The 18,864-nt window shown below is 42.7% G+C and overlaps 1 long non-coding RNA gene across 1 annotated transcript; it reads right to left on the bottom strand.

Moving 5' to 3' along the window:
- Positions 1-268: 268 nt before the first annotated feature.
- Positions 269-18,056, bottom strand: LOC137334967 (uncharacterized). Its single transcript, XR_010966283.1, has 3 exons — positions 17,941-18,056; positions 17,786-17,818; positions 269-620 (listed from the first exon to the last, which is right to left on the bottom strand). It is a non-coding gene; the product is annotated as an uncharacterized lncRNA (long non-coding RNA).
- Between the last annotated feature and the right edge of the window lie 808 nt (positions 18,057-18,864).

Genomic DNA, 18,864 nt, shown 5'->3' with positions numbered 1-18,864 from the left:
CTGAAATTACAGTAAGTGAAAAACATCAATTTAAAAAAAAGTCTACTATAAAGTTTCTATAAGAGCAGAGTCTATCCCTTATCTTTGGTGTTCTATACAGGGTGTATACTAAGTCAGGGGGTGGGTGCTGGTACTGTTAAAGCCCATCCGTTTTTAAACAGAAAAGCTGTTTCTATCAAAATGCCCATATTATGTGCTATGTATATGATGATTTCTTCTTGCATTATTTTGTGCATTGCAGTGAAAAATAAAAATCTTTTTTGACCCACTCACCCTTACTTAGCAGCTCAATAAACTATAAGTATGTTAAGAATTAAAAAAAGAAAACAGTAATTAAATGTTGCATTATTAATCTGTGTCCCCTGTGTTACAGCAGTTTTTTTTCACTAAACCTGGGACTGTGAAGGGATTACAAAAAGGTGGATAGCAAAAGTCTTTCAGAGGATGTGTTTCTCCCCAGGTAAAAGTGGACAGACCAATGTCAATTGGGAAAAAAAGTGGTCAAGGTAGTGTCTTCTCCCTTTCAAAAGACCCAACTGCTGAATGAGGTAGAAGTAAAATAGTGTGGTTTCTTAATCTTCCTCTGTGGATTCTTGTGAGGACGTTCCTTCACCCTCTTCCTGCAAACAAAAACAAATTTGTATTATTTCAGACACTCCTTTTAAATAATATTGTCTTGCCCTCTCCTTCCACAGTGACCAGTTCTACAAGCAATGCTGTTATTTTTTTAATTACCAAAGTATTTCGGGAGGCCTCAAAACCGGATATGCTTAACCACAAATTTGAGAGACAGTGCATTGATTAAATTCCAGTTAAACCACAATAAATCTCCTACAGCTGATGTCATTACAATGTCTGTGTGGAACATAAAAGCCTTAAAGTTATACTGAAAATAGGTACTTATTTACTTGGACATTGTAAATTATTCAATCAATTTATCAAATATTTGCAACAGTAAATCTTGTCAACATTCACCCCCCTAAAATAATTTCCCCCCAAATGGCCCTTTGAAGAACTACATCAAAATATTTTACATTTATTTGCTAAAAAACTGAAGCAAAAGTCTGTATTATGTGGTTTAACATTTGTCACCTCATAAACCAAGAACTGCCAAGGATGACCACCTTAAAATGGCTTACAACAGTTTCATAGTTAAATAGATTTGATTTTCCACATGGCTTCATTTTGTCTGGGCTGCTAGCTGACACAATTTATAACTCTCTTCCTTTCCCAGGCCACTACAGTACACCATTCAGTAAAGCATGCCTTAAAGCTTGTCTGCATTATATGACCAAGCTTCCATTCATTAGTGTTTGAAACACTTCAGCTGTGAAGGGGCTCCTAAATGCTACCATGTGTGACACTGCTGCACAAGAGCAGCATGGAGAAAAACACTAGGTTTTAATCACAGGCCACTGCTCTGCAATCCCCTTTTCAAAGGTTTCCATGATCCCAAAGACCAAAAAGGGTGTAAATCCAGGAAACAAACACACAGTATTAAATGAATGGAGGACAGTTTCAACATATTACTTTAGCTGCATCCAGCCATCGGATTTCACACCACTTTTGTTTAGTCTGCTTTAGGTTATGTGGGAAATGTGGAGTGCATGAAGTGAAGGCCCCCTGCTAACCCAAGGGCCTCAAATATTTAAGCCAGTAGGCTAATGCCTCTTGACTAGGCAGCAGGCCATGACCCTGGGAGACTCTCTGGGGGACAAGCAACAGAGAAAGATGTAGCTTGATCAAAGCTTTATAAGGACTAAAGAGGGCAAAGTCAAGTGTCAGCTGCCCTATGCCCCAGCCTCTTCAATTAACATTTACATTCTAGAAAGACATGGTTATCTAGCAGATATGCAATTTTCTTGCCCAGTACAAATAAGTCAATGTAGTTTCCAGTCAAGACACTGGCTAGTTCACCCAAGTGCAATGAAACCGATAACATAATAATTCTGTTTACAGGGGTTTGCCCTTGACAGCTCAGGTCTGGCTTATTCACCAAAGACTCCAAATGCTACAAGATCAAACGGTCTGTTAAACATCATGGGGCTCTGGCTTTAACAATCTGAACCGTCTTCTAAAATGTTTCTCAAATGAAAACGAAACCACAGGTTAGTGTTTCATTCTTATTCTCAACCCTGGATGCATCATGTGTTACTAGCAATGTGTAAAGATGGAAAAGGAATACCCCCAGGCTGGAGGTTTCAGTTCATCCAAACAGGACTTAGTAATAATGTTAATAGGCCCGACAGGCTCCCTGTACTTTTTTGGCCAAAAGTTTCTGCTAAATAGATAATGTTTGGATTATACCTAAAAGCGGTACAATCATTCATTCAAACTACCTGTCCAAAACATTGCACTTAAAGTAGCTGGATAATATGTTAGTGCTTTGAAATCTCTTCCAATTGGCAGGCAAATAATTATTAGCATAACATCTGATAATTTCTAAGATAGCCATTTCAGGTAAAACACGCTTATTGACACTAGCACTGTAGATACAAATAACATGTGCTGTACCTTACAAAATAATCTTTAGCAATGAAGAGGAAACTAAACTATGGGAGACCTGGCAAATTTGCCAACATTACTGGTAAGTCATGTTTAGTTGAATTTGAACCTGCATGTTCCATGTTTCCTTTAATGGCAAGTAAGTCTAGAATGGTCCAAGTCTCAAGCAAAATTGGTTGCCTTTCGCTTCAATGCTCTCCAGCTTCAAGCTACTAATGTTCAACAGTTAAACATTACTTTATTAGAAGTGAGGATCTAAAATGAGCGAGAAAGGTTGTTTAAGAATGTAATTTAATTGGAAGTAGGGGTAGGGATCATGATTATCGCAATTGTAACCTTACTGTCTCCTGATGGAAGGGAAAAATAAAATAATTCATCTACTTTGCATTCCATATATATACCTCCACTTTTGAAACATGACCACATTTCTACCTATGGCTCGACTCAATACCCCCCAGCCGTGCCCCCCATCCCCACCACCCCCATACAGGCCGCATTCTGAGTTGTGTTTTCTGTAATAACATACCCAGAAATAAAAATTTGCACGGCCATACAGATTTAAAGTGGACTCATGGACTATGCTTAAATGCATTAGGGTGGCTCCCCTCACTAGCAAAGCACCATGTCTCAAATGACGACATGTTTGAGACTGGGAGTTCAATTTGTGCGGCAATTCCAGCCGCAAATTCTTACTACATTGTGTCCGAGCTCCAAAATATTGCACCATTACACTGCTGCCTACCCACCGTCAATCACATAGGACTATAAATTGGGCCACGTAGTGCCCATTTTGTAGGCCCTAGGCGGTCCCCTAAGGACCCAAAATGGCGTCCAGAATGCGTGCACACACTTCTAGTATGACTTGCGCCGGACGCTATCTTGGTAAAGGCGTTTGCACACGCGCAGAAAACGAATGCTGGCCGCATGTAAAGTAGGGAGAATATGCAGTAGATGCACCGTCTTAACCTTGCACAACTGAACAGGTCGTAAACAGCATGGAGGAGCCCCCACCAATGCTATTTAAAGGAATTGTGCAGGATTTACAGGTTAGTTGCTGGATTATTGCTTCTGGCTGCTGATGCAATTGTATCTATTTTTGGGGAGTTCTCCTATATTTGAATACTAGGACTAGGGGATGTGGCCTAAAAATTAGAGCCAGGACTTGCAGGAGTGAAGTTAGGAAACGCATCTACACGCAAAGGGTGGTAGAAGTTTGGAACGCTATTCTGTAAATGGCAGCTGATGCTAGTTCAATTGTTAATTTTACATCTGAGATTGATAGATTTTTGTTAACCAAAGGTTTTAAGGGATATGGAGCTAAGGCGGGTATATGGAGTTAGGCCACAGATCAGCCATGATATCACACTGAATGGCGGAACAGGCTCGAGGGGCTAAATACCCTACTCCTGTTCCTATCTTCCTATAATAAAGTTTCATTACTCTACAGGGAGTGGGCTGACTAGCTGACAGGAAACAGCAAGGGCACTGGCAGAGTGGCAGGGGTGAGGCAGGAATGCTGTCATCCTGAGAAAGGATGGCATGTTCATGTTCTATGGAGCCACTGGCATTTGCTACCTCCTGTTATGCGCCACCATCTCCTGCAAGAAAGCGGGACATGTGTTGGTGAGTGTCCTGCAGGATGTTTGGGTGATATGCCTGTCATAGTTGAATAGCTGCCAGTGTGTGTGGCTTGCAACAGTGGTAATATGTGAGAGTGAGAGGAAGCATCGGACTGGAAGAGTTGAGTACTGACTGAAAGAGTTTGTTGGTAGGTGAGTGATGAGGGTGTAGTGCGTGGAGCAGTGGATGTGGCTAGTGGTGCAGTTGGTAGGAGATGCCACTTGACAGTTGACCTCACTTATCTTGATCACTCATGTCAAAGCATTGAACTTCATCCTGCACTGCATCCATATTTGTGGTGCTTTATGCCTGGCATTGACTTCATCTGCTACTGCCTCTCACTGCGTCGGAAGCATATGTCTGGAGGGTCTCTTGCCCCCCTGCGTATATAGGATGCCCCTCCTTCTGTCCACCTCTTGCACCAAGGCCTCTAGTGCATCGGCAGAGAACCTTGGTGTGCACTTTCTCGCAGGCCTGGTACAAGCTCAGATGGGCAGATTGGTGAGGTCTGGCGTGCAGATGTGGGATTTAGTAGTGCGCAACCTTTATTCAATGTTTTAACATAACTCAACAGTTTGTAAAAATAGGGACGGAAGCTGCATCTGTGTTTTACGTGTGCAATGTCTGATCTCCATTCAGATTCCGTGCGGACCAATATCTTACATTTTGCAAATACAAGGTACAGGCTGCCTTTAAACAGTGCAAGCTGCCTTTACGTGATGCTAGCCACTTGCGCATTATCAGGCCCCCCCACCCACCTTTGCTGGTGAGCAGCCACTCAACAGTGCAGCTAGGCCTGGCTGCTTGCAGATATCAGATAAATGAGCAGCCAGCATGAATCTCACATGCTGCCTGCATCTCAACGACTGGGCACGGATTAATCGTGCACCACGACCCCCGCACCCGATTTTGGGGGTTATCAAATTTAACCCCCGTTGCCTTTCATGGATCAGAAAAAAGATTAGCAATATAGATGCAAAGTGTGGAGTGAGAAAGGCCATTTGGTCCAACAAGCCTGCTCCATCATGTACAATTATTCTATCGTAGACTCTTCTCTTTTCTCTCCCCTCTGCCCCTTCCCCCAGATTACTTCTTTACTTCATTCTTTTCAATTGAAAGTTTTATGCAACAAAAGCACTTCAACTGTCAGCCTTTCAAAACTGTTGCTATCAAAGAAAAGCAGTGCTTACTATTAAATGATTCCAGGAAGGCCCATTACTTGACTGCCAATTCCCCCACCCCTAACCCAGTCTACAAAATCCTCAATCTCCATGGTAGGTGGATGTTCATGTTATAAATTTAACTCATCTGTAAAGCTCAGATTTTGATGTAAAGTGAATCCAAGTACTTTGTGAATATATTAAATGAATTTTAATACTATTGTGATGGAGAATATAGAGGCTCTGGAAAAAGTTCAGAGGAGGGTCACTAGATTAAGTTTAAAGGGCCTTCAGCTACCAGGACAGACTAAGAGAACTGGGGCTTTATACTTCAGAAAAATGTAGACTTTGAAGAGATATGATTAAGGTCTTTAATGAAAGGATTAGACTCGGTCCAAGTGAATAGGCTATTTGAGCTTGGTAGATTAGGGAGGAGCAAGGGACATAATAAGAAGTTATGAAAGCATAGAACTAGGTTAGATGCTGGGACATACTTCTTTTCGCAGAGAGTCATTGACCTCCGGAATAAGTTGCTGGCACATGCAGAGAGTGTGGATTTGCTGCAAGCTGGACAAGTTCCTGACATTGACAAATATATCTACATATAGAAGATAGGCGGGTCATAGTAGGTTGTGTTCCCCAGTCACGGTGATATCCTGGAACTTGCTTGATCGGCTTTGGGGTCAGAGAAGACTTTCCCTAATTTGGCGCATGTTTTTTTTTCTTGGTTATTTTTTGACCTTTCTCGGGAGATTGCGTGGTTACGTGGAGGAGAGGGGGTGATGCTCCTCCTGGCCCACAAGCAGTACAATAAAAGGCACTTACCATGCCAGAATGGGACAAGCCCGATGGACTAGCTGGTCTTATCTTGTCCTGCTGCAAGCATTATAAGTTTGAAACAGGAAACATTCTGGTTTAGAGAGCTCAATGCTATGTGTTCTACTTATTGGGATTTAGTTCAATTCAAATTGTTTTATTTTAGGGTATTTCTCTTTTCCAAGTTATTTTTCTCTCTAGGCTGTATCTGGGTGGGGGGATGAAGAAGAGGGCTGACCTGCTTTCAGGTGCTCATCAGTAACACCCTGAAACAGATGCTGTGAAATATGCAGGACTGGCCTTGTGACAGCTTCCTCACTGATCAAAACCTCCCATTTCAGTTGAGAAATATCAAACCTTTGCTTGAGCTTCAGTGATAAAAACCACCCACGGTTCCAGCTCCTGATTATTATCTAGTGACTTCTGTTGGAAAGTGTGTCTGTGTGGAACTCAGGTGAGGACAGGAACTGGCTTGGTTAATTTTGCAATCACCCTCCCGCCGCCCACCTTGGTTATTTCTCACTGCTGAGTCTGGGATTTAGTTGGGAAAAATGACTAATATTAATTCATTGCTTATTCAGGCAGGTATGGACCACAAGATTTTTCCTCCCCAAGTTTCTTCCCTCCCCTCCTAATTGCCCTGACTCTTGTTGCAGTTTGGATCTATGTGCACTGGAAGCCATTGAACATTTCACCCAAATGGTTATTCTCCATGTGTGACTAGATAGTGAGTATTCAACAATGAAGAGGATCACAGTCAAGCCCCAACACACATGTTTGCTCTCCAATAGGGGTGACTAGATGGTAACCAGGAGTGATTTTTTTTTCCTGTTCCAAACCCAAAGATAGCAAGGCCAATTGTAGTAACCAAATTACTTTCCCAGCTGATATCAAGTAACTGAGTGGAGATTAGGGGGCTACATTTTAACGGGGAGCTGGGAAGAGGGCGGAGGGGGGGGGGAAGTATGGGTTTCCCAGATGTCCACACGATTTTGACGTAAGGACGTCTTTCATTTTTTTTGTAGGCTTCCCGCCCGACAGGCCAGCCAGATTGACAGGTTGGTTATCAGTCAGACTGGAAAGCAACCAGGGAGTGGATGCCAGCAGGTAAGTCCTAGATCTGGGGGGGGGGGGGGGGGAGAGGGGTGTCGGGGGTCATTGGGAAGGGGAGTTGGGGGCTCAGTCATGGGGGGTCAGAGATCATCGGGGGGGGGGTCGGCGCCAGAGATCTCCCTCCCAGTGCCGGCATCTCCTTTCATACCACCTCCCCTCACCCCAGCGCTAACTTTATGCCGGGGATCGTCGCCTTGGGTCCCCGGCAGTCTGGGCTCCCGTTTGAATTCCCAGGAGCTAAAATGGCCCGGGCCTCACATTTAACTCTCCATGGGGGTTCCTCTCCTGTCCCAAACTTGCCGAGAGTTCAAATCAACTCTATTACATGTTTAGGGGGATAAACCCAGTACAAAAACAACGGCAGTCTGAATATCTTGTGCAATTGTGTTCCATTAGGACTATTTTGAAAGACAGGTCCAAAATATATCAAATAGTGAGGCAACTTCACTATGAATGTAGCAACATTTTTCACAAATGGCTCTATTTAAATTTATGTAGTCTACAGGGGTATATAAATATGTCCAATGGAACATTTTACATTGATCTTCTTTAATGCTGTTGCAGATGGATACTACATTTGCAGTCTTCCAGATTGAATGTCATTCTCCTCATATCTAAAGGCCTCTGGAGATATTCCAACCAAACTAGTATAATCAAATTGGAATTCTTTGTGTCTATATAGTTAAAAGAAACAAATTTGCATGCCCAATGGCTCAGCCAGCTTAACAGGGGTGTAGATGTGACATACAGATCAGGAAGGTCCTAAGTTTGATCTCCAGTCTACACCAGGCTAGTTGATCTCAGCCACGATTGTAGTAGGGGTGCTATGACTGGCCTCAAGATTTGTTTGTTAAGGGTGGGGGAGAAAGTTAAGGGATCCTGCTCCTGATTGCTATCCAGCAATTGCAGCTAGTAGTGCATGTGTGGATGTTTCATGAGGATAGGATTGGACTCAGCTATGGAGCTCTCCAGAGTCAAATAGACTGCTAAAACTTACTGTCAAGGCTGACACTAGATAATGGCCATTTGGGCAAGGTACCAGAGGGCAACTAGTGCCCATGGAACTATACCCCGGGAGGAGAGGAGGGGGGAGGGAAGGCAGTTGAACTCCAAACTGTTCTGTTTTAGAATCGGTTTAAGAGAGGTTTGTAAAGTTTACTTTGTGCTAAATAACATATCTGCAGGTACTTTATCAATGTGGTATTTAAGTCAAGAGGTTCAGCACCTGAACTAGGCTGACACTCCTGTTCAGTATAGAGAGAGTGCTACATTGTCAAAGGTGCCATCCTTTGGATGAGATATTAAACCTAGGACCCATGTGCCTATATAAGTAGATGTTAAAAATTCCCAGGCACTATTTGAAGAAAAGTAAGGAATAGGCGTCCTGGCCAACATTCGTCCCTCAACCCACACCACCAAAAAACACATTTACTAGTTATTCACCTCATTGTCGTTTGTGGGACTTTGCAGTGCACTAAATGGCTGTATGTTTATCTACATAGCAACTCTGACTGCACTTCAAAAAAATTCAATGTTTTTGGATGCCCGGAGAGATGCAATTAGGCACTACAATTAGACACTCCAAGTTCCCTTAGGGGGAAAAAGTTAGAAATAACTTTCATTAACCTCAATGTGCTCTTGTTTTTCTTTTTTGTTGGGGGGGGGGGGAGGAGAAGCAACATATTTATGTTTAGACTGAGAATGCTTCTGAGGAAATTAAAGAAAAAGAAAGACTGTATATCACCTTTCACGACCTCAGGACGTCCCAAAGTGCTTTACAACCAATGAAGTACTTTTGACGTGTAGCCACTATTGTAATGTAGGAAACGTGGCATCCAATTTGTGCACAGCAAGGTCACACAAACAGCAATGTGATAATGACCAGAGAATCTGTTTTGTGATGATCGTTGAGGGATAAAATTGGTCTGGGCACCAAGGGACAACTCCCCTGTTCTTCTTCGAATAATGCCATGGGATCTTTTATGTCCATCTGAGAGAGCAGACGGGAGTCTCGGTTTAACATCTCATCCGAAAGATGGCAGCTCCAACAATGCAGCACTCCTTCAGTACTGTACTGAAATGTCAGCCTGGATTATGTGCTCAAGTCTCTAGAGCGGAGTTGCTGACAGAGTAAAAGAACTGAATTAAACACTGTTGAGTTAACCACTAGCCCCTTAAGCACCCTCTGGGTGTATTCACACATGAACTTTAGCGTACAGCAAAGCAGTTTCCACATTATTGTGATGCTATGGTTGGAGTGTAAACAGAGTCACATCAGCATTCAGACTTCCCATCATAGTGGAAATGGAAAAGCAGCAGGTCTGAAACCCAAACTGCAGATCTCTTACTGCAATGTAAACACAGTCTTGAGCAGATGAGGTTCCAAACTAATATTGATTTTCTTGCATAGCTTGGAACGTCAGGACCTCATGACATCATCTCTTGAATGAGATACAGAACAAGGAACTGAAACTGGGCTGGGAGAAGCCTGTGTAAATCGGCTCTCATTACCTGCAGCAAGACTTGAGAGCGATTTGATATCAGGTTCCTGTGTGCAATATAAATGCAGTCCCTTAACAAGTGCGTCAACTGAAGTTTATTTGAGCAATTTAAAACTAATTCCCCTGATTAGGCCATCAACAGTTTAACAGGCATTGGGCTCGATTTTGACTTTTGGGTGACTAACCGGTAGAGAGCACTGGTCGGTCATCCTTTTCGACACTGAAGAGATGGCCTCGATTTTCAGGCACCGGCCTCATCTACACTGGGCCAACGAGCTGCAGGTGCCAAACAAGCATCCTGATATTGGCCAGCCTTAATCCGGCAAACGCTATCAGGCTGCCACAGCCACCATCAAGGTTAAGTGCGGGGGGTCCCGATCGCAGGAGGGCCGATCTCGAGGCATTAGCAGCCCAGATTAGTTTTGTTGGGCCCGGAGGAGCGCACCTGCTCCTCCGGGCCCCTCAAAAACAATCAAACTTACCTCGGCCGGGCCTCTTTGGCTCTGCTGTCTGTGGAAATGATCGAAGTGTGCACGGTGCATGTTCCGACCATTTCCAACCGAAAACGGCAATCGGGGGTCCTAGGACCACTATTTGCATACTGAAGTAGGCCTACCATCAATACAAGCTTTGTGCGCCCAGCCATTGGCCCCTTTCAAAATGGCGTCGGCTGCATTGTTGGTGTTAATGGGGCGCTAAGGCTACCGACCCCATTTTGAAGCCGTGAACACCAGGGAAACAAGTTAAAATTGACCCCATTATTTTTCACTCCCAGTTCTATTGATTAAACAAAAACACTAATCACAATTCTTTGACCAGTTGAATCTTGACAGCAGGATATGGTGCTACTGAAAACTGTTGGAAGTCAACATTTTCATTAAAATAATTTAAACTACTGACTAATTATGTCGGTTCTATGAAGCAACCTCCAACAATTCTTTATAAAAATAGAACAGACTAGTAAATAATTAATGGGACTGAAAGTTCAGGATCAGTTACACAGTCCTCACGCTTAAGTCATAAACATCCTCTTGACAGCAGTTATTTTTAGACCCTGAATATATAGAGGAATTAATTGATTAAATTCTTCCAGAATGAGTTTGAGCAAAACCCAGCATTATATAAATTGTTCACGAAGCACAAAAATCAGAATCTGTACTGCGCACCACCACACCTATTTTCCCTCAAAAGCAATTTTGAATTGAATTAATGTCGTGCTCTCTAATGTAGGAATCTCAACTTCCAGACCCAGCTCCCTGGACCTACTGGAAAGGGGGGGGAAGCAGGGAGAAAGAGTTAAAATGCCCCAAGATATTTACCCGTCAGAAAGCTGCCAAATCCTGCTGACCGTGATTTCTACTTCAGCTTCTGGACAGGCAGCTAAGTCACCCGCCCAAAGCCAGCTGGGCCCTGTCTTTAAATATACAGCTTAGGATACGATGATGTCAACGGGCTCCGACTGCGATTTTAACTCAGACCTAAGCGAGAAAGTCAGAGTGCAAGATGAAGAAACCCAAACGGGTACTTTTTAAAAAAAAACTCTCCTTTGTGGGGCCAGGAGGAGCAGGATGCTCCTTCAGGCCACACAAGCAAAGTCGTGGCCTCCCCTGCCCTGGACTCCCCCACTTCCTCTCGGGGGAGACCCTCTCAGAACCCCCTTCCCCACTTCTACCTTCATGGTGGCAGGCGGCCCAGGGCTGCCCGGTTTTCCAGTGGGAAGTGAACCGGCAGCATGTTAATGAGGCACTCGAGTTAATATAGATTAGATCTCAAATTTTCTCCAGGGAGTCGCACTCACCACTCCCCTCCCACTCAACCGGAACCCGCCCGGAGTTAAAATCGATCCTGGGGTTTAAGTAAGTCGCACAAATGGCGATTTGGAGAGTGAGTGCAAGGGGGCACTACAAGCATCAGCCATGATGCCTCTAGATTAGGAATAGTTTGCATTTAAAAGAATATCTCTGCCTGGATTCCTTATATATAAATCATGGAAAGTTATACAGAATTCTGATTCATTTCCTTCCATGTTTTTGTGGTTATATTTTGACAGGGAGCATTAATGATATAATTACGGGAAACTGTTTGGGAGCAGTTACTAAAACAGACAGTGAGAGGGAGCCAAATAAATGCATACGGTTGGAACAGCACATGTACGGAAACCCCAGGGTTCACTCACTGTATCTACAGCTGTTGATGCAGCTCCCTCACTGCTGGGCTCAGTGACTTCTCTCACACAACTCTCCCAATGATGGCAGCAGCAGCCATAGTCAAAACAAAAATACCAACGCAAAGAGGTAGGAAAACAAAAATGAAAGCTGATTCTGTTTTGTGCCCATTTTTTTTCCCCCGAAAAAAAGTTGGTCTCTTTTTCATCACATAGCTGGTGCATGTAATAATAGAGACCTTTCTTAAAAGCAAACATTATCTAATCCTTTGCTCTGAGAGGTTGGCTGCCATTCATAATGTCAAACAGTAAGTGAAATGGTCACAATGTGCCCCAACTGACGCAGGAAAACTGACCAACGACTGCTGACCTAGGCAACTAATAATCTTAAGCCTCAACTATCCTCCAGTGTCAGACACCCATGCGTGATATTAATCAAGAAAACTGGACTGACCATCTGATCAACTTCTAAAATATACTTATAACATAAACCTCATGGAAGAATTTAAAAAAATCTTTTTGTATTGCTAGAAACTACTTTAGTGCGTTAGCAAATATTTTAAAAAAATTATCACTGATGAAGGCCATTACACAACTGATCAATTAAAAAGAAATTGAATTAAGGTAAAAGCTGATGCTGCAGGAAATAAGAGAATCTCTGACAGTGTAAATTATCCCTAGCCACCAACACTCTGGGGGTTTTGGAATAGGCTGTTCCTATTTATTGCAGGATCTAACTGTGAACATCTTCGAAACCAGGCATCATCTCTTAACCACCCTCAGCTACTAATGACCACCCTCACTGTATATGCCATTTACCTGTCATTTCTAGCTACTGCGTGATCCACTATTCAAAGTCCTTACACTCCAATGCAAAATCCCATATGCGTTTCAAAACAGCGTTGATGCTGTCCAAAATATAAACCTCACTATTCATATCTCCTAAAATCATCATTAAAGCATTCAACATTCCCAAGAAAGCATAACTATTACTCCAGTAAAACTTGGCACTACTCATGCAGCACAAAGTCAGGATTGCTGTTTCTGATGACTACCCAGTGACCCCTACTGGAAAGTGTATGTGTGTGGACTAAGGGTGAGGACAAAAATTATGCCTGGCTAAGATGACACGTATGGTCAAATACTCTATTTACTGTCTCACTCTCTGAAGCCCTCTTTGCTCACACATGAAGAATGGCCACTGGCTAGCAATGCATCCACCTCTACAATCACCAGATTCAACGAAGTGACATTCAATTGTCAAAACTCAATCTTGGTTAATTCTCTAATACAATCAGGTTCTTATAAACTTAACAGACTGTTCACCATGAGATCAAAAGCTTCATCAAGTTATGATTATCAATTAGTCTCTATGGTGCTCTGCAAATTAAGATTATCCTTTGAAAGAACATTCCAACTGAAGCTGATTTTTTGTTAATGAGAGGTTTTCCTAGGAAATTACTGGGGGGTGATTTTAACCCTACCCGCCCGATGGAAACTGGGGTGGGTAGTTAAAATCACCCAAGATACTTACCCGTCCCGGAGTTGCCGGGAGCTGACAGGTTTGTATTTTAACCTGCTCTCCTCAGCACGTGGCAAGGACACCTGCCCAAAACCGGCGGGGTCCTTTTTAAAAATGCATGTCGGGTCCCGATGACAGCAATGGTTCCCGACTGCGTTTTTTACTGGGAAGTCTGAGTAAGAAAGGGCAGCGAGTTTCCTATTCGGGGCAAGAAGAAGCCTGAAAAGGTAAGTAAAATTTTTTTTTCAATTTCCTTGTGGGGCCAGGAGGAGCAAGTGTACACCTCTGGGCCTTACAATGAAATCTTAGGCCTCTCTTGCCACGATATTCCGCCTCCCACCCCCCTGATCATGGGGATCCCCCGAAACAGTGTGGCAGCCTCTCCTGCACACTTACCTATGTGTGGCCTCGGCTCATGCAAATTGTTGGTTTTTAGTATGGTTCCCATGTGCTTAGAATTTCAAATACATTTGTTATCGTCTGCTTTGTTCTAACCTTTCAGATCCCATCAGGTTTTTAACTTGAGGAGCATCGTAATTTTAAAAATTGCTACATCGCACAGGTCAGCAGTTTTAAAAGATACGAGATGAATTTGTAGCAATGAAAATAGGACCATAAGAATTATAATTTTGCCCCACTTGTAGGTGTGCACAGTAAATGCACCTGAAGGCACTTCATGGCTAATCTTCCCTTCTCTTTGCTGGCAATAGTGAATTTAATTTAACTGCTGGTGGGGCTGCCAGCAGCTCACTGCATGCCTACAGTGCTGTATGATTACAGGAAAAACTGTAAACAATGAAGACTCAAATTCAGCCCCGGTCAAACTTTGTGCATTGGACTGTCATCTGAAGGGCATATTGGGGAGGTTGAGAAACACACAATTACACACATAGATTTTTGCAAGTCTTCGTATTATCAGCACTGGCCACCAAGCTTGCTTAAATGTACACACATTTATGCAGCCAAGGTTTATTAATATGGTGGTATGCAACACCCAATTATTCTTTTTCAAAATTAACATCTTTTGCACATCCCAAGACCCCACCTCGACAAAAACTCAAAAAAAAACTACAAAAGCAAAACAAGAGTAAAGGGATTGGTAATAACCATTAAAATTAACTTCAAATTTTTAAAATTCCTGTATGCATGCAAATGAAAACATTTATGGAAACAGTTTACTTGTCCCTATATCAGTTTCTTTGTGCATATATACTGGAAAAATAGAACAAAACCACAGGCAAGCTGAAGTGCCATCTAAAGGAAAAGCACGCTGAGGATTTGGAACCATGAAGCTCCTACATAACCTCTTGGAATCCAATCAACAAGCATCAAAGTTGAGACAAAATGAAGTGTAAACCTAGCCTTTTTGGCGGTGTTAAGTGAGAAGAAAAATCAAGCTTTATTTAATGCGTAAGCCTGGTACATATTACTGAACTTGGACATGAATTTGGTGGGCGTGATTTAAGTAAACCTGGGTAGGTCCTTTCACAATGCTGAAGATAGATGTCCTACAGCTGATAAGGACACCAAGACTTGGGACAACCGCTGCTGGAAGCAGTTACCTGGAGGCCAGGTATGAGCATACACACTCATATACCCAGGGCTCAATGCCTACCATGAATTGGTTGCAAAAAGGGAAGTAACTGCTGTTGAAACTCTGCACTTGCAACTGTTGGAAACACTATTCAATGGGGTTTATCTGTCCTGTGGTCTGGAGGATGGTAGCAATCCACTCACATAATTTCATGGTGAGTTGTGCTGCCCACCATGTCACTCATGAGGAGCTCCTGGTACCTGCTGTCAACATGGCCAAGGCTCAAAACTGCAATTATCAGTTGTCTAATGACCAACAAGTAACTATCCTCCTTGGGGAGCGGGAAGAAGGGGTAAGTGGGTTATCTTTGGGGTTAAGGTGAGACCAAGATGATTTCTGGATATGAACGTTTGGAATCATATCAATCCTCTGTGGCTGACTTGATAACTGAATAACTTTATTTCTGGGGACATAAACAAAGATGTTTACAGATGATGTCAATTTGGGGGGCGGGGAGCAGGGAAAGAGGGGGTTTCAAACAATAGGAGACAGGCAAACCTAATACAAGGGGATCTGGATAAGTTTGGAAGATTGGATGATGAGTAGCAAATAACATTTAATGTGGTCAAATGCAAGGCCATGAAACTAGGGAAGGGAAATATATTGTGGGAATATCAACTATGGCTCTAGGCCACAGGACAACAGAGACGAGATCTTGGGGTGTATAACCAGAGGGAAAGAGTACAAATTCGAGTAGGTGATGAGTCTGCACAAGGCACCGGAATGGCGACAGATACTGTGTACAATTCGCCTGACCATAATACAACAAGAATGTCCAGGCATTGGCAGAAGTGCAGAAAAGAACACCCAAGATGATACTTAATGCATCTAAGCTATGAGGGGAGTCTGGGATTGCTTACTCTGGAGAAAAGATTCAGTAGAGATATGATTCAAGTTTCTTAAGGGAATAAATAAACTGAACCCCAATCTGTTTAAGATTTCCACAAACTCCAGAGCCAGGGACATGGGTTCAAGCTTAGAAGCAAGGTGCACCGACAGGTTAGATTTAATGTATGTGCAAAGGATGGTGAACATGTGGAATAGACTGCCCAGGGAACCAGATAATGTGGGAAAATTGGAGAGAATTAGATACATTTTTGAGAGCGATTAGGAGGCATTAGTTTTTGGGACTCACCAGACGGACTGCAAAGTCCTTTCCAACCCTGTAAAGGCAGGTAAATAGGATCCTAGGGCATTTTTGATATTTGAACATCCATTCTGGCTCACTAGTGGACCCTGGAGAGGAGTAGATCCGTCACTGGAGGGCCTTTTAATTCTTCCCATTTAAGTCAGATACCTCTGCGAGCTAGTGCCCAAATGAATAGAGTGATCCTTGGTTGTCAAGCAGGGGGACGATTACTATTGCTCTAGCAAATTGTGTTCCTACAGGGAGTGTGTGCGGACTCGGTATTGCACAAACAGAAAATCTATTCTGTGGAGACTTCTTAGTTACTTGGTTTGGAGACTCTTGAATGAGGTGATGGGATTTCCATGTGTCAAGCTGACTAAACAAAATTCGCTAAGATTGGGAGTCAGTGCTAAAAATGCTAATGCTAAGCTCCCCTAATGGCTCAGTTGACAAAATCAGAGGTATCTGACAAGCTAGAAGGTCCTAGGTCATGCTTCTGGGTCTGTACTGAGTTAGCTGATCTCAGCCGCAGAGGCTGTAGAGGAGCTGCTATTTATTTCTGTGCCACATAGCTAGACAGTAGATTGTTGCGGGTGGGTGGGGAAGAGAGAGAAAAGGCCAGGGTCTCTGCTACTAAATGCTGTCCAGTGATCCTTGCTAGAAAGCACATGTGTGGCTGCCAGATAAGAATGAGGTCAGGCTTGGCTGTGAGGTACTCCATAATTGAACAGCCTGCCGATACAACCACAACAAGTAGTCACTACCTTCAGACAGGGGTAGGGGGTAAAAGAAACACTAACGTCTCATCAAGTATATTAAACAACCCCACATAAAACAAAAGCTGCATAAGTTTGCAGGCATTACTAATACTAATCTAACACTGGCAAAAATGTCACGTTAAAAGGCAAGTGAAGTCCTCAATATGGCACACAAATGTTGGAAGTCTATGGAGGGTTAACCGGAATTGCTGGTACTGTAATATCTCCCGTGGCATATAGCCAAGAAATTGTAGTAATGCTGATGCTTTGAAATTAATGCAGTCATTATGCTGCTCAGGTCCTGTGTGCTTTGGACATCGATTCTCAACTGAACGTTGTGTTTCTTTAGAAGCTGGACACATTAGCTTCAATAAAGAGGCTTCCTGACTTTTCAGTCATTTGGATTATCATCACTGCACTGACAAGAATGTGAACCTCAGACTACATTTCTAATTGTGGATCAAGTTCTCTCCTTCCACTCCAGTTACCAAGCCTTCCTATATAAGAAAAGGTTAGCTGAAGTAAAAAGGCCATGTGTACGTAACCTCTAGAAACCCCAAAGTCTACTACAAGATCAGAAGTTTTTAAACTGATCCAGACTACCACATGGTAAAGACATCTGTTAGGATACAGTGAAGGAAACAGATGGAAAAGGAAGAGATTCCTCAGAATGTAGTGTAAGATTTACATTATCCTCCATGAACTTCCATGTAGTCCCCATGTTTATACAATTTATCACTATTTCCTCAGACAGCTGAGATTAGGAAGCCCACATGAGCTCATGTCCTTGTTATTAACTCCAACTTTGAAAGCAGTCCAGGCTCTCCACCTCCCTATTCCTGATATCTCTTTACTTAAACCATTACTTTAAATTGCTTATATTACAATAAAAGTCCACACTACCTGAGCAGGTTTCTTCTGGACCTCTTGCTGTGGCTGAAAAAAAATAAACAAACTACAGTTAGATTCCATCAAGTATTCATGCTGTTTTTCACTCTCCTTAATTGTAAACATATCAGCATGTCAAGTACAACATAGTACAGAACAAATTAACCCACCCTTCTCTTGATTTTCACACAGTAAAATAGAGATTTTTCCTTCAAAAACACTTTCTTCCACATCTCGTGTTTGTAGGCATTTACCTGTATATCCCTGTATCCCTTCAAATCAGAAGAAACGTTATACTAAGTAAAAAGGTTTTGGTTGCGCAGTCTGAATTCATTTCACTTCTGCATGCCGTGGCTAAAAGAAACGCTCTGCGAGAGCTGCCAGTTCACTAACTTTTTTTTCCATGAATTAGGTCCTGACAGTTCAATGAGGGGAAAGACAATGTCTGAATCATGGCCAGCCCTGGCTCAGAGCCCAGTATGTGTCAGAGTAATTTTACCAGCTGCCCTTCCAAAAAGTACTCAATCCTCCCACAATCTCAACAAATGGTCCATCGATGGCTGCAGAGACAGAAAGAGGCGGGGGCAGGGCTTTGCCAGTGCTTATTCCCAACCCTTCTCACCCAGCATCAAGCAAGCTCCTGGCCAGGCCCCGCCATCTGATTTTTATGAATGGCTTCAGGAAAACAGATTGAGTGCGATATATTTCTAATTGTCATTCATGAAAAAAGGCAGGATTTAAACATTGCTCAGAAACCTGGTAACAATTGAAGTCGCAGACCTTATTAACAAGTGCCTCAGGTTGCAGTCAGAGTTATTGGCTTTTTGGGTTCTTCCGAAAGATTTAACCCTTTAAATACTTAGCTTCCTTGCATCAAAAGGAACAGGATTTGCACAGAAAACACCCTCCAGTCATTTTGTATTGTTAAAATATATTGCTTAATACTGTGTGAGACCAAGATTCAAAATGCACGTTGTACTAATTTATATCAATAACAAAGAAATGCTATGCTCAAAACTGTTTTAACAGTGCTGTCACATTACAGACACAGTGCAAGTACAGAGGATGAAATACTACACCACACAGCGAAAGCT

The sequence above is a fragment of the Heptranchias perlo genome, chromosome 18 (genome assembly GCF_035084215.1).
Source record: "Heptranchias perlo isolate sHepPer1 chromosome 18, sHepPer1.hap1, whole genome shotgun sequence".
NCBI classification, from domain to species: domain Eukaryota; kingdom Metazoa; phylum Chordata; class Chondrichthyes; order Hexanchiformes; family Hexanchidae; genus Heptranchias; species Heptranchias perlo.
Note: the sequence above shows the minus strand (reverse complement) of the source record. Positions and strands in the feature narration are given on the sequence as shown.